Below are 12491 nucleotides of genomic sequence, written 5' to 3' on the forward strand. Positions count from 1 at the left end.
CAGCACTGATAACTGTTCCTGTATTGGCCCTGGAGAATCAGAGCTCAAGCTGGCCTTTACCTTCTTCCTGCTCCGTTTCCGTTCCTGCATCTATTGCTAGTGCTGTTGCACTTCCCACACCTGGGGTAGCCCTCCCAGTCTGGTGCTCCCTGCACGTCTGCCACGGTGCTGGAGACCTGGGCACATCCCATCCCCACTGCTACAGAAACAAACAGGGAGAGGAGCTGTGAGGTGCTTGGCCACGGCCACCCAGGCAGCTGCTCTCCCAAAACTGGGATGGTTAGGAGGAGCAAAGGGATTACAGGCCTTTCCCCTGAGCACTGACCAGTCCTGTATTAGGTGAAAAGAAAAAGCCAAGTGCTATTTGAAAAACTAAGGTGTCAAAAGCATTCTAGAAATGTGTTAGCAATATGGCTTTTTTTTTCCCCCCCCTTAAATCCACAAATTAGGTTCACGGAAAGTTTATACCCTCTGATTAGGTGTTGCTGGATTTCTCCATTTGCATTTCTGTACCTTACTGCAAAGGTGTCAAATCTGACACTTGCCTGACAAAGGCAGGAAGAGGTGAGCATTTCGGGGGTGGGACTGTGTGTCCTGGCGGTGGGGGAGGGAAGGGGAGGGAAGGAAGGTTTCCAGCAGCTCTGATGAAAAACCAGCGAAGCCTTTTCAAGTCGTCCTTTATAGAAACTGCCTTTATTCCTTTCCATTCCAAAGTAATACAAACAGACTATCTGATCTGACAGTGCACTGCCTTGTGAAAGGAGAGAGGACCAGCACACTAACAGGATTCCTCTCGTTTGATATGCAGTTGAAAGAAGACCTCATTTTCCCCTTTCTTTGCATGTCAGTCACTCACACCTGTTGCAGGGGAAAACTGCTCCTCGTTAGACCAGGTCAGCTGAGAGCACTTACGGTTCAAACCTCCTCCTAACCTCTTGGCAACACGTACCAGATCTTTTGTTAAAGCCTCTGGCCAGGAGGCAAGACTGAGCTTTTACATTGTCCAAATCAACTTACATCTTTTTTCATTTCTCACTAGCAAGTATCATGCAGCTCTCTACAGAGTTCCCCTCTTCAAATAAATAAATGTTTCACTCTCTATTCCAATTAAAAGAACAGAAGAATAAGAATCCAGTCCAGCGCTCAGCAGCAGGGTTAGGGAAATGCACAGACATTATGTGGGAAGTCCCTGCTATGCAGACAGTTCATTCCTGTCTGTAACACAGACAGCTTACACTTCTTACATCCAAGATGCTGTCATCAGCAGAATGGTATCGAAACAAGTCACAAAAAGGAGGATTTATTCCTGTGAGAAGTGCTGGAACGAGTGAGTGTTGGTCAGTCCCGGCATCCAGAGCCTTGCTGTGTTATGGTAAACTCTCCATAGACAGCATCCTCAAGAGACCATCCACTCCTGACAGCTACAGCTGTTGGAGCCCAGTTTCAGTGTTTTCCAGTTTTTGAGCTTACCTGTCTCCAAGCATTGCTCCATGCAAACGGTCACACAGAAACAGGTCTTCAGCCCTAACAGCTCCTCCACCCTGCAGACCAATCCAGTGTTCAGCTTCTGGAACACACTAAGACTTTTGCCCAAGCAGCTCTCTCTTTTCTCTGGAGATGAAAACAACTGGACCAAACAGCTCATCTCCTGTGGAGTTTGCCTCACTGGCCATGGCTTGGACCATCCTCACTTGGACCACAGAAACACACAAGCCAGTATGGATGGGTCCTGGGAGGAAAACATCTTTCTCTGTGGACAGGCATGATGGTTTCAACCAGGTCATGCAGGAGGCACATGAAAAAGTCAAGCATCCAAACAATCTACTGATCCAGCTGTCTTAACCAGAAGCCTACTCTTCCTCTATTTCCTAAGACATTTCCACATTCTTGCATGAGACTCCTGGCTCTAAGCTGCATTTATATTCTTTCTTACAGAGAATTCCCAAGTCCACAGTTATCTAAATAGGTAGTGTCACTAAATTATCTGCTTGAAGCCCCTCAGGCTCCTGCATGAGCTAAGCTAAAGGGGAAAAAACAGTCTTTTTCCTTCCATGGGATTTAGATCCCTATACAACATTAGCATTTCATTATAGTTTTCAGCAAGTACAATTCGTTGCACTGCATTTTAACAAGGTTAAAAAGAAAATAAATCAAAGATGGTGCAAAAAACCACATTCAAACATGAAAATACACCTTAAAGCGCATGCTGTAAGCTAATTTAGTTAAACAAGATGATGACTGAAGGTGATTTGCTTAGTTTTACTGCATGTGTTGTATTATACATGTGTTATATAGCTCACTTACCAGCTGAGGAAACCATGGGATCAAGAAGTCTTTTAATCCAAGAAAGTAAGAGTCTTAAATGCCAAGACCTAGATAGTCCAAGCTGTTTGAAATGAGAAGGAAAGGAATTGAAATTACTGGAAAAAGTAATGAATTTCCTTTCTCTGAAAGTCATCAGGTCAAGTGAGACAGAATATATTTCCAGAAGCAAACACAAGTTGCTTTGGTTACAAATAAAAACTATTCAGTAAAACAACATACTGATCCCCTCTAGCCTTAGATTTCGTAAGTATAAAATTACCTTAATTTGTGAGGTTTTAGTTTTTGCATTAGTTTGCAGCTAAAACATAAGTTGAAGGTATGGAGAGTAGTTGTCTTTGCATCTGAGAATGAAGATGCCTTAGGTCTGCACTAGCATGTTCATAGATTGCTTCAGGAATTGTGCAGATTCAGTCACCCTCAGCTGAACTCTGCAAAGCTCCTACACCACTGAAGCACAAAGCATGTCCACTCAGATAGGAGTTTCTAAATGGGTTTCAGCTTCTAGTGACCCTTGTGGAAGTCTGATCATGTTTTGGCATTTGGACCATCCATGATTGAAACACACACTAGTAAAACTTCCGACTTCCATTCTTCCTAGCCTGAACGAAGTTCACCAGTACCAAACTGTGCTAAGCAAAGTCACTATAAAACCTCTACTGCTGTCACCATGCAACAGATTGAGAAGGTGTGGGGAATGTCCAGAAGAGGCAACTACTCCATCATCAGTCCCATCAAACTTGGCCACCAATGGGGAGAGATTTTTCACAGCATCCATATGTCCCACTAAAGCCTGAATCACCCAAGTTTCAACCAAATTTGCCTCCTTTGGGCCTGTAAATGTTGCTTGTTACCCACAGCTGACCCCCAACATGGGTAGTATCTACCTACACATTGCTGTTTTCCAAAAGAAAATACTGAGATTACTTTCCTGCCCAACAGATCCCTACAGAGTACTAGGAGTCTGAAACTACATTACACACACCTGATCCTGGCCCAGGTTCTTTCTATCCTTCACAGGCTGCAAGCCTCCCATTCATTAACCCCTTCACTGAACCAGCAATTTCCTAATACGCCAACACAGCTTCTTGGTGAAGTCCATGACAACAACCTGCTCCTCAGGAGCTTTAGGATACCTGTACAAAGTGCCCAGCATGTCCTTTAGTTCCCAGAAAGCTTTATACAAAGTGACACATACTTTGGAAAACTCTTGGATGTGCTTGGTCTCAAAAAGAGGGTTGCAAGACCCAAAGGGCACAACTGCTCCTACATCACACCTTCCATGCCCTGTGTGGGTGCACGGAAGCAGCAGCTCAGAGCAGCACCAAGGGACCACCAAGGCCACCAGCAGCTCTGCACAGCTGCTTCTCTGCTGTGCTGTGTTAGCAGCAGTGACCACAGTGGCTGTCACAGCACAGCCAGCCAGGGTGACTCAGGAACAGTGGGACAGACTGCACTGTCAATTGCCGCAGGAAGCAGGAAAAATGATTCACATCCTTTCAGCCAGCATTGAACCAGAGTGTTGCTTCAAGGCTAGAAAACTCCAGTGACAAAGGGAATCTTCAAAACAAAATGCGAAATCTCAAGTCCGTGATGCTCTGTGCTTACTTAGAGTCTTCCCACCCCCTTCCTTCTCAGAAGCACCACTCCTGAAATTAAAGTCTACTCCTTGAAAAAAAAGCAAATAAAACCCACCAATGAGATTTTCTCCTCAACTTTTTGCTAGAAGGTCTATTGGCTGCATTTCCAGGAAAGATATGTAATAATATCTGTTTGCTTTAACATCTTGGTATTTATGTTTTTTAAAAGCTTAAAAGATGCAAAAAACCATTATGCTGATGTGCAAGTTGTTATAATGACAGCAAATAACAGCTTGGTCTTGTATAGTTCTAGCAAGACTTCATAAAGAAGGGAGAAGTGTTATCTCAGGGTGTTTTGAGGGGGAAAGGGAAGGTAAAAAGATAATTTGCCAACAACTTACCTACATGGAGGCAAGGGGATAAATAACTGTGCAGGAGCTGATGAAAAACCTTTCTTATTTGCCAGAGGAAAAAGGGAAGGAACTACAGTAAGAACTCTTCAAACTATGAGGGAGAATGAATCTGTGAGGCCAAAGCATTTGCTCACCCCTCAGAACTGTCAGGTCTACCCTAAAATCAAGGCTCTTGCTTCCAGTCACAAGAATGACTGCTGTTGAATGTAGCCAATGTTTTCTTGTGCTTTAATTTGTATCACACATGAAACTTCAGTAAGCACATTCACAGCAACAAAAACTTCTCCATTTCCTGGGACAGAGCTTGCTGCTGGCCACTCCTCCCTCCATTTTCTAGTTCGGATTTGACTCCAGAATTACATTAATCAAGAACTGGTCACAAGTCTCTCAAGGTAAGGGTTTTACTGCCTAACTGTCCAATTCAGCTGAAAAAAAAACCTCCTCAAAATTTTGTGTTCTGCAGTCTTCTGTGACTAAAATATTATGAGACTCAACTGTTGTATGAAACACTAAGGTTTTACACAAACAGCAAGTTTTGATGTATCTGGTATGAATGACAAATGCCTATGTTCTGTCTCCTTGCTCTATGTGGTCACCCGAACAGGTTTTGTAAGTTCCATCCAGCTCAGGGAAGAGTTCTTGGCCAGCCTAGCAATGACCACTCTGACTCAGCCAGACACATGCATGTAAAATTAATAGATGCAAATGACATAAGCCAGATGGGAAATGAAATATGCAAACAAACATAATCCGTGACATGTAAAACAAGTAGATCAGGAAAGAAAAAAGTTACATGCATTCAAGCATTGTTTGGTTCAGTTGTGGGTTGTTTTTTTTTAATTCCTCTTCTCCTCCCAAACATGCCTACTGCCTGCTCTGGGAAAATGGATCCCTGAAGTGCTGGCAATACACCAAGGGAACGCTCAGGTATTACCTCCCTCTTTGAATACATTAGGTGCCATGCAAAGTACTTTAGATCTGGTATATACAGACAGATGGACTCTTTGGTCTGGCAATCCTTCTGTTAGTTACTTTTCCAATGCAGCACACACACACAGTCATTCATATGGAATCATCTCCAACACACAGGCCCTTGCCACAGGAAAACAGCAATGACTGGCCAAGCAAGGAGGGATTCAGCTGTGGGTCCCAATTTGTTCCACCACTTCTGGGAAAACCTATCAGTTTGTGGGGAGTTCTCCAGCTCAGTGTGTTGTCTTCATCTTTCCTTCATTTCTTGTTGGTGACAAACCAAAACACAACTGTCAGTCACAACACATTCCCCCTAGAAATGCAACAAAATCCTACAGTGTAATGGGGAGAATTTGGATTTCTGGCCCAAATTAGAAGACTTGGACCTGTGGCCCTTTCTGTTGCTAAAATACATGAGCCTTCAGCCTTACTCCATTTCCTGTTAGAATCTCACTGATGGGCAGAGAAATCAAGACTGCTAGAAAATAGGAGAGAGCCTACCTGGTGCCACTGGTTTGTGTTCTGCAGTGCTGGTAACCATGGCATCTGAGCAGCACCAAATACAACACACACCTTTGAAAGCGGAAGGGCTTCCACTTCCCCTGTCCTTCCCCTGAAACAAAAGAGTATCATTTTTTTACATGTTTTGTACTTACTGGTTTTGTTTTCAGAGAACATTTAATATTAAGAAGCTGTTTAGACAATGTTATTTTAGACATTGGTCTGAATAAAAGACAGAGAAATATTCTGTCTCAATTACTTATTTGGGGTTTGGTTTTCAAAGAAACCAAATCTGAAGCGCCTGGACAAATAGTTTTGATCTGACTCATGCTACCTTAGAGTTCAGCTCTGTACTGAGATTCTGACAATGCAGCTTAGCACAGAGCCCAGGTGGACACAGCCCCTCATGGGATTGGGTTCTGCAGCTGTAGCTTCTTTTACCAAAAGTTTTAAACCTTCACTTTTCTCCTTCCACCTCAATTTTTTTTTCTTCTTTTTGTCTAGGCAGGGCAATTCCAGCCTTCCCTGTTTTGACAACTTTCTCGTTTGTTATGGTCACAGATTATGGAGGCACACAGATTTAACCCTGTGCCTTCCTTCTGTGTCTGTATTTTAACAACTTCTCACTTCCATTCAACCAAACTGTTCCTAAAGGTCCAAACATCCACAAGACTCAAGAGACATTTGCCTTCATTTCTTTCTCAAATGCTCTTTGACAAGGAACTACTACATCTCACTGAAAGAAAGATAAAACTGTGTTTTGCTGTTGATAAAACTATTTTTAAAAAGGCAGTGTTAAGCAGTTTCAAAGAAGAGGCAGTGCCCTCTGGAACTGTGTTGTTATCCCTCTTCCTCCAATTCTTTCATCAGAGTCCCAAACCAGAGTGCAACAACCCAAATGTTGCCAGAGCAGCAAACTGGCACCTTCTATATATAGCCCAGGTGTCACAGTTTAGCCTTAAGCCTTATCTAACAGCCTTGGAGGTATAGCAACACACAATGCTCGGAAGGCTGAGGATACATTTAATTACAGCAAGTTTTGGCAACCTGCTTCAAGTCACCACTCTGTGCTGATAAAGCCTGCAAAACTTGGGGAAGGCTGTTGGCATCCATGCCCCTGGGAGCATCCCTGAGGAACACATAGTACAGATTTCTCTCCCTCACTGTCTCCTCTCAACTGACGAACAAATTTTCTATCTGAGTGTTTTATAAGTTTTCTTTGGAAACGCTTGAATAAGCAAGTTGGACTGTAAAAATCAACAAGGTGATAAATACCATCTCTCCATTTCTAGGCCCTTCTTAAAAAAGATGAGAACACAGAGCTGCACTTGCTGCCCCTAATTTACTGCTGGCTCATTCTGACACGGAGGGTTTACCATACAGTGCCCAGAATATTCTGAATTTTCTCTGCATTCCTTCAGTTTGCCCCCTCAGAAGGCACTATAGTCAGGGTCACTGTTCAACAGCTTCCTGAGGATTTGGGCCCTTTGATCCTGTCAAACACATTCAAACAGACTCCACCTGTAAAGCTACTCTTATCAACCTAATGAGTAAAATTAACATCATCAACTTCACAGGCCTATGAACCCTATATCGGGTGGCAAAGATAGTCATAGGTCACTTCAGACTAATTCTGTCAGTAAGTGAAACCAGTAAAACCATTTACAGTATGAGCCTGCTTCAATTTATATCATTCTGCCACAAAATCAATCCAAGACTATAAATGATTTACGCAGATTACAATACAGACACCTTTATTTTGCTAATCTGTTAGCTAATAGTCTATGGAACAAAAGTAAGCCAAACCAGCAAACAGATTTTCCTCAAAAACCCAAGCCAAAAAAATCCCTGAATAATCCATTCTTTAAATTTAAGCCTTAAGCATCACCTCATAATGGTTAAGCACACACAGGGAAGGGATTTTAGGGGAACTGGTAGGACTAAAAAAATCATGTTGAAATACGTGCATTCACAATCAGGTCTTTATAGCTGATCTCATTTAATTCACTGCTCATGTAATGCAAGGTAATTTTTGTTAAAATAGTATTAAATGCACTGCCTGACTACATCCAAAGCTTTAGGAGTTTTCATTCAACGGAGTTTGGTAAACATCTTATAGTATGATAAAAGGCAATGGAAGCTAAAGACAATGGAAGAATTTCCTAGTTCTTTATATGATGTGGAAATCCTTCAGTGTTGCCATGTGCCTTCAGCAGTTACAAATCTCAGCACAATTCTAAAATAAATACATTAGATTTAGGTTTGTCTTTGAAAGGAGGGGAGACAAACGAGAACTTCAAGGTAACAAACTGAACAAAAGTCTTCCAGGCTCCAGCCCCCAGCCCCGCAGGGAGGTGGAGTTTAGGAAGGGGCATGCATCTCCCTAGAAATCAGCTCTGAACAAAAGGCTCTCCTCCCCATCCTCCTCTTCCCTCCCGGCCCTGCTCTGAGCAGCTGGGACAGTCTTCCCTATTCACAGGCAGGCAGCAGCTCTTCAGAACACGAAACAGGGGGAGGCTTGTAAAGACAACTGCACAGAGACACTGGAAATAACTCCCATCACCGCATTCTTCCCATTGTCACTGCTGTCTGCATTGTGCCAGGCCATATGCTCTTGAAGTGCACAAACTGCAAGGCAGAAGATGCTGATTTTGGCCCCAGGCTGGTAACTGAGTCTCTCCAGGAGGGCCTGGAGGCACAGGCAGAGCAGCCCAGGAGCCTGTGGAGCTTAGCTGAAAGGCTGAGTTTGTCACTGAGCCTTCCACGCCATTCCCTGTAGGAACCATCCAGCACCAGAGCCATTTCAGGTCATTCTTAGGTTTTCCATGCCCTGATGGAGATACATATTTTTCTTCAACTCTATTACTTCCGGGAGATAATTTTTCTTTTCTTTTAGTAAACTGAAATCTCATTTAGCTCAAACAGGAAGAGAAACTATTCTAGCAGATAACTATTACATTGCACAATAAAAAATACAATATGGTTCACTTACAAACCATCTGATACTAAAATATACTTGGTTGGTATAGTAAATTACATATGTCCTGTCACTGCAAGAGAAAAATAACAAGGTTTTATTTCTAAGAGTCCTATATTGCTGCAGAAACAAACTACATATTTTAAGACTGCAGAAGCAAGTTACCTCTGCATTGTAGGTACTGCCATTGTAACTAACTGCTTAGCTCAGTTGTTAGTCTACAATCTAATTAATCATTTTCATTACAGACCTCTGTTTTTACCAAATTTACAAATGCAACTGAAAAATGAAAAAAACAGTTTTCCAAAATATGGGAAGACAGGTCTCTCAGTATTGAAAATTCAATTTTTTTCCTTCTCCAAATTCACAACAGTTGTTAAGTGGACTAAAATCTGATGCTTTCAGATGTTTCCCTTTACCAAGCTTTCCCTTTAAATCAAATAATGTCATAGCAAACTCAACAGCCCCAACATACAAGAAGCCAAATGGAGGACAGGGGTGGCAAAACTGCCAAATATTATCCCAGGCCACCAGTGACACCTAGGGGCTCCTGAGGGAGACTCTCTCTGACAAACGCTGCTGCCAACAGCTCTGCAGAGCAAAGTGCATTTCTTTGGGGGCTGACAGCAGGCACATCACCGAGGAGGAATACCCAAGTACATGAATACCTGAAAGCACATTTAACTCATAGTCTTATTACGTTTACAGTTGAAAACTATTATCAAAGGCAGCACTACCTGTGAAACATTACCTGGTAATGTATTGCATGAGGAACTTCAGTTCTGCCAATTCTGCCAGCTCACCCTGCACACGAGGGTGGCACTCAGATCTGCAGTGCTGCAAAGTGCTTGATCAACACAACTCTCACTCTGCATGTTTAGCTGAGCAGGGAAACAAGGTGCTGTTAGAACAAAAGTGTTTTCAGGCTTCACATACACAGAACTGCCCACATAGTTAGGGGCAGTGCAGAAGACTTCAAAGGGACTGATGATGTGCTGGACAAGCATGTTTTAAAATGCCTGTCTTGGCAATGCAGTGCACAACACTACAATTCTGCTCTTGGTGTGAAGGCAACTCACCTGTGTGATGAATCAAAACACCTTGATTTTGCAGCTTACAGAAATATCTGTGTCCCTCATGACCAAACTAGGGCTTGTACCAGATTGTTCTGTTCTAAAATTTTAAAAAAAATCCACAAAACTCTCAAAATAGAGTCATGTTAAAAGAGAGCTAATGAGGGTCTCATAACCTGAGTACCTTCTAAACCAAAGGGGACATTCAACCCACTGAGCTACACCACTGCTCAGTGAGAAAATGGAAGCCTTCAAGGGTCTCTACTTTCTCCACACAGAGAATAGAACACCAACAGGGAAGCACACCAGCTTGAAACATTTCAGCATCTTTAGAAGACACAACAGCTCAACACCACAGGAGAAGACTAATAATCACCATACAGAGCAAATTCTAGGGGCATAACTGGAACTCTGCCTGTGTAAAACCAGAGAGGGCTGCAGGTGGCATTCCACAATGCAGAGAGGTCAGTGTGTCTTCTGGTACTGTTGAAGACAGTGAACAGAGCTGCACACACTCTTCCAGGTTGTAAATTTGCAGGTTTTCAGAACAACTAGTCAACATAGAGATTCAATCTTTCATTTGACCACTACATCACAGGTCAGACAAGCTGGCAACAATTTCCCTTCAGGACAGCAAGCTAACACCAAAGCTTAAAGTTCTGCAGTTTGAAATACCAGTTCACACACTATCAGTAATGCATATATTGTTGCTTCTCACATGGAGTAGAAGCCTCAAGGAACAAAAAGACAACTAAAAATATAACTGTTTTATTTACCAGTTTTCTAAAAAGCAAAGTCATAAAAATTAGTCACAAGTGGCAAAACCAAAATATATTGCACAGTGTACAGAAAACATTGTTGACATGTTGACAAAGTGTCATCACAAATCATCTTACAACAGTCTGGAAAAATTACAGCTTCAGAATCTTATCTATAAATGGAGGCATGTAGATTTAAAGTTACAGGAAAATATTTTAATACCACCCTGTAAATGCAAACACTTTAAGGATGCAAGATTAAGTCCATATGTAAGCACATCCACAAAATGCTCTAAATATACTTTTCTCTTCCTTTCACTAAGTTATGGTTACAAGATGGTCATTGGAAAAAACCCAATAAAATAAATGAGGACAAATAAAAAAAAGACATGGAAAAAAAGCATGCTAAAGCAAAGAACTTCAAAAGTGGTTGAGAAGTCTTTTTGTATAATTCTGATGCACTCCTTTATATAAAGCTTTCATTTTTCCCAAACCCTGGTCCAAATAAGTTTGTGTTTCTGTGTAAGAAAGAAATATATCCAGTATGTTGGTATAGCTGCACTGTTCGTTCATGACTAAAACACTGAATACATCAGACGTGAACACCAACACTTGAAAATTTCTCCTTCAGTTGATATTTACATATATTCACGTTTGACCTTGTGGAACCACTGAGGACAGGAACCAGACCTCACTGGGTAGTGCTTCACACTACACTCAGGAACCTTATTTTTATACATTGTGATTCTATTTGCCTCACAAGTTCACACACTTTGCCACCTGCAGAACCTGTCTCCGGTGCAAATTTCCCCATGACAATGTCCAATTAGTAACTCGTTACTTGACACAAATGATTTCTCCCACTAAGCAAACAGCAGCAACTTCTGCATGTTTGTGGTGGTGTCACATTAACTTTGCATCCTCCTTGTATGCAAAGAGAAGTAATTTTATAGAAGGAAAATAACCTTAAATTTCAGTGAATAAAAATGTTATCCTAATAAAAAAAGGAAATGCTTCCCATGAAAAACATTTTAAGACAAACAGTTAACTGAATTTCTCCACTTTTCACCCCCAGACCTATAGCTGACATCTAGCAATACTGCAACTAAATGTCCTTTAACTAACCAACATATTCAGGTTGTTCTTTTATGTTCTCTTCCCACATCCAACACACATAAACCACACAAGAACATAAAATACACATATTCAAGTCAATACAATCTCAGAGGCATCAAAAGGAAATCTCCAACAGCAAAGGATTCCACCTACACTCAGTTCCAGGTTACACAATTCAAACAGAGGAAGTCAACACTACTCTCAAAATTACTTCTTTTTTCAAAAGAACTATCTTCAAATGACAAGACACATCTAATCCTCCCTTGCCACACACAGATTTGATGTTTAACCACATTGGAAAAACTGATGGCCAAGCACCTCAAATTGGAAATAAAGTTATCCCAAGTTGTGTGTGACAGCCACTGGAGCATACACAGTCATCCTCTGTGCTCTCAGTTTTTCAAATCTTTAAGCATAAAGATTTCTTGAGTACAAATTCTCAGAAATTATGCTTCAAGGTAATAAACAGTTCATAGTATTTCAGTGTCCATTTAAATAAAAGGCTACAAAGTTGCCAGCACTCCTCTATACTCACACATCAACACGAATTTTAACCCAAGACCGTCTTACAAAATCAGTTCAACGTTTCTTTTAGACAAAAAAAGTTCCTACATTCAAAACTATAGGAGACAAACAAAGAGGATGGGATCAACTGGTATGAGAGGGCAAGTGTGAATTGATTTCCTTGAAGGTTATTTCTTCTACTATGCTGGACCACTTCAAATACCAGGAACAACGCTAGAGCGCCGCTAATCGAAACTGCTTCAACTCGTGATGCT

The sequence above is a fragment of the Acanthisitta chloris genome, unplaced genomic scaffold (assembly GCF_000695815.1).
Source record: "Acanthisitta chloris isolate BGI_N310 unplaced genomic scaffold, ASM69581v1 scaffold906, whole genome shotgun sequence".
NCBI classification, from domain to species: Eukaryota; Metazoa; Chordata; class Aves; order Passeriformes; family Acanthisittidae; genus Acanthisitta; species Acanthisitta chloris.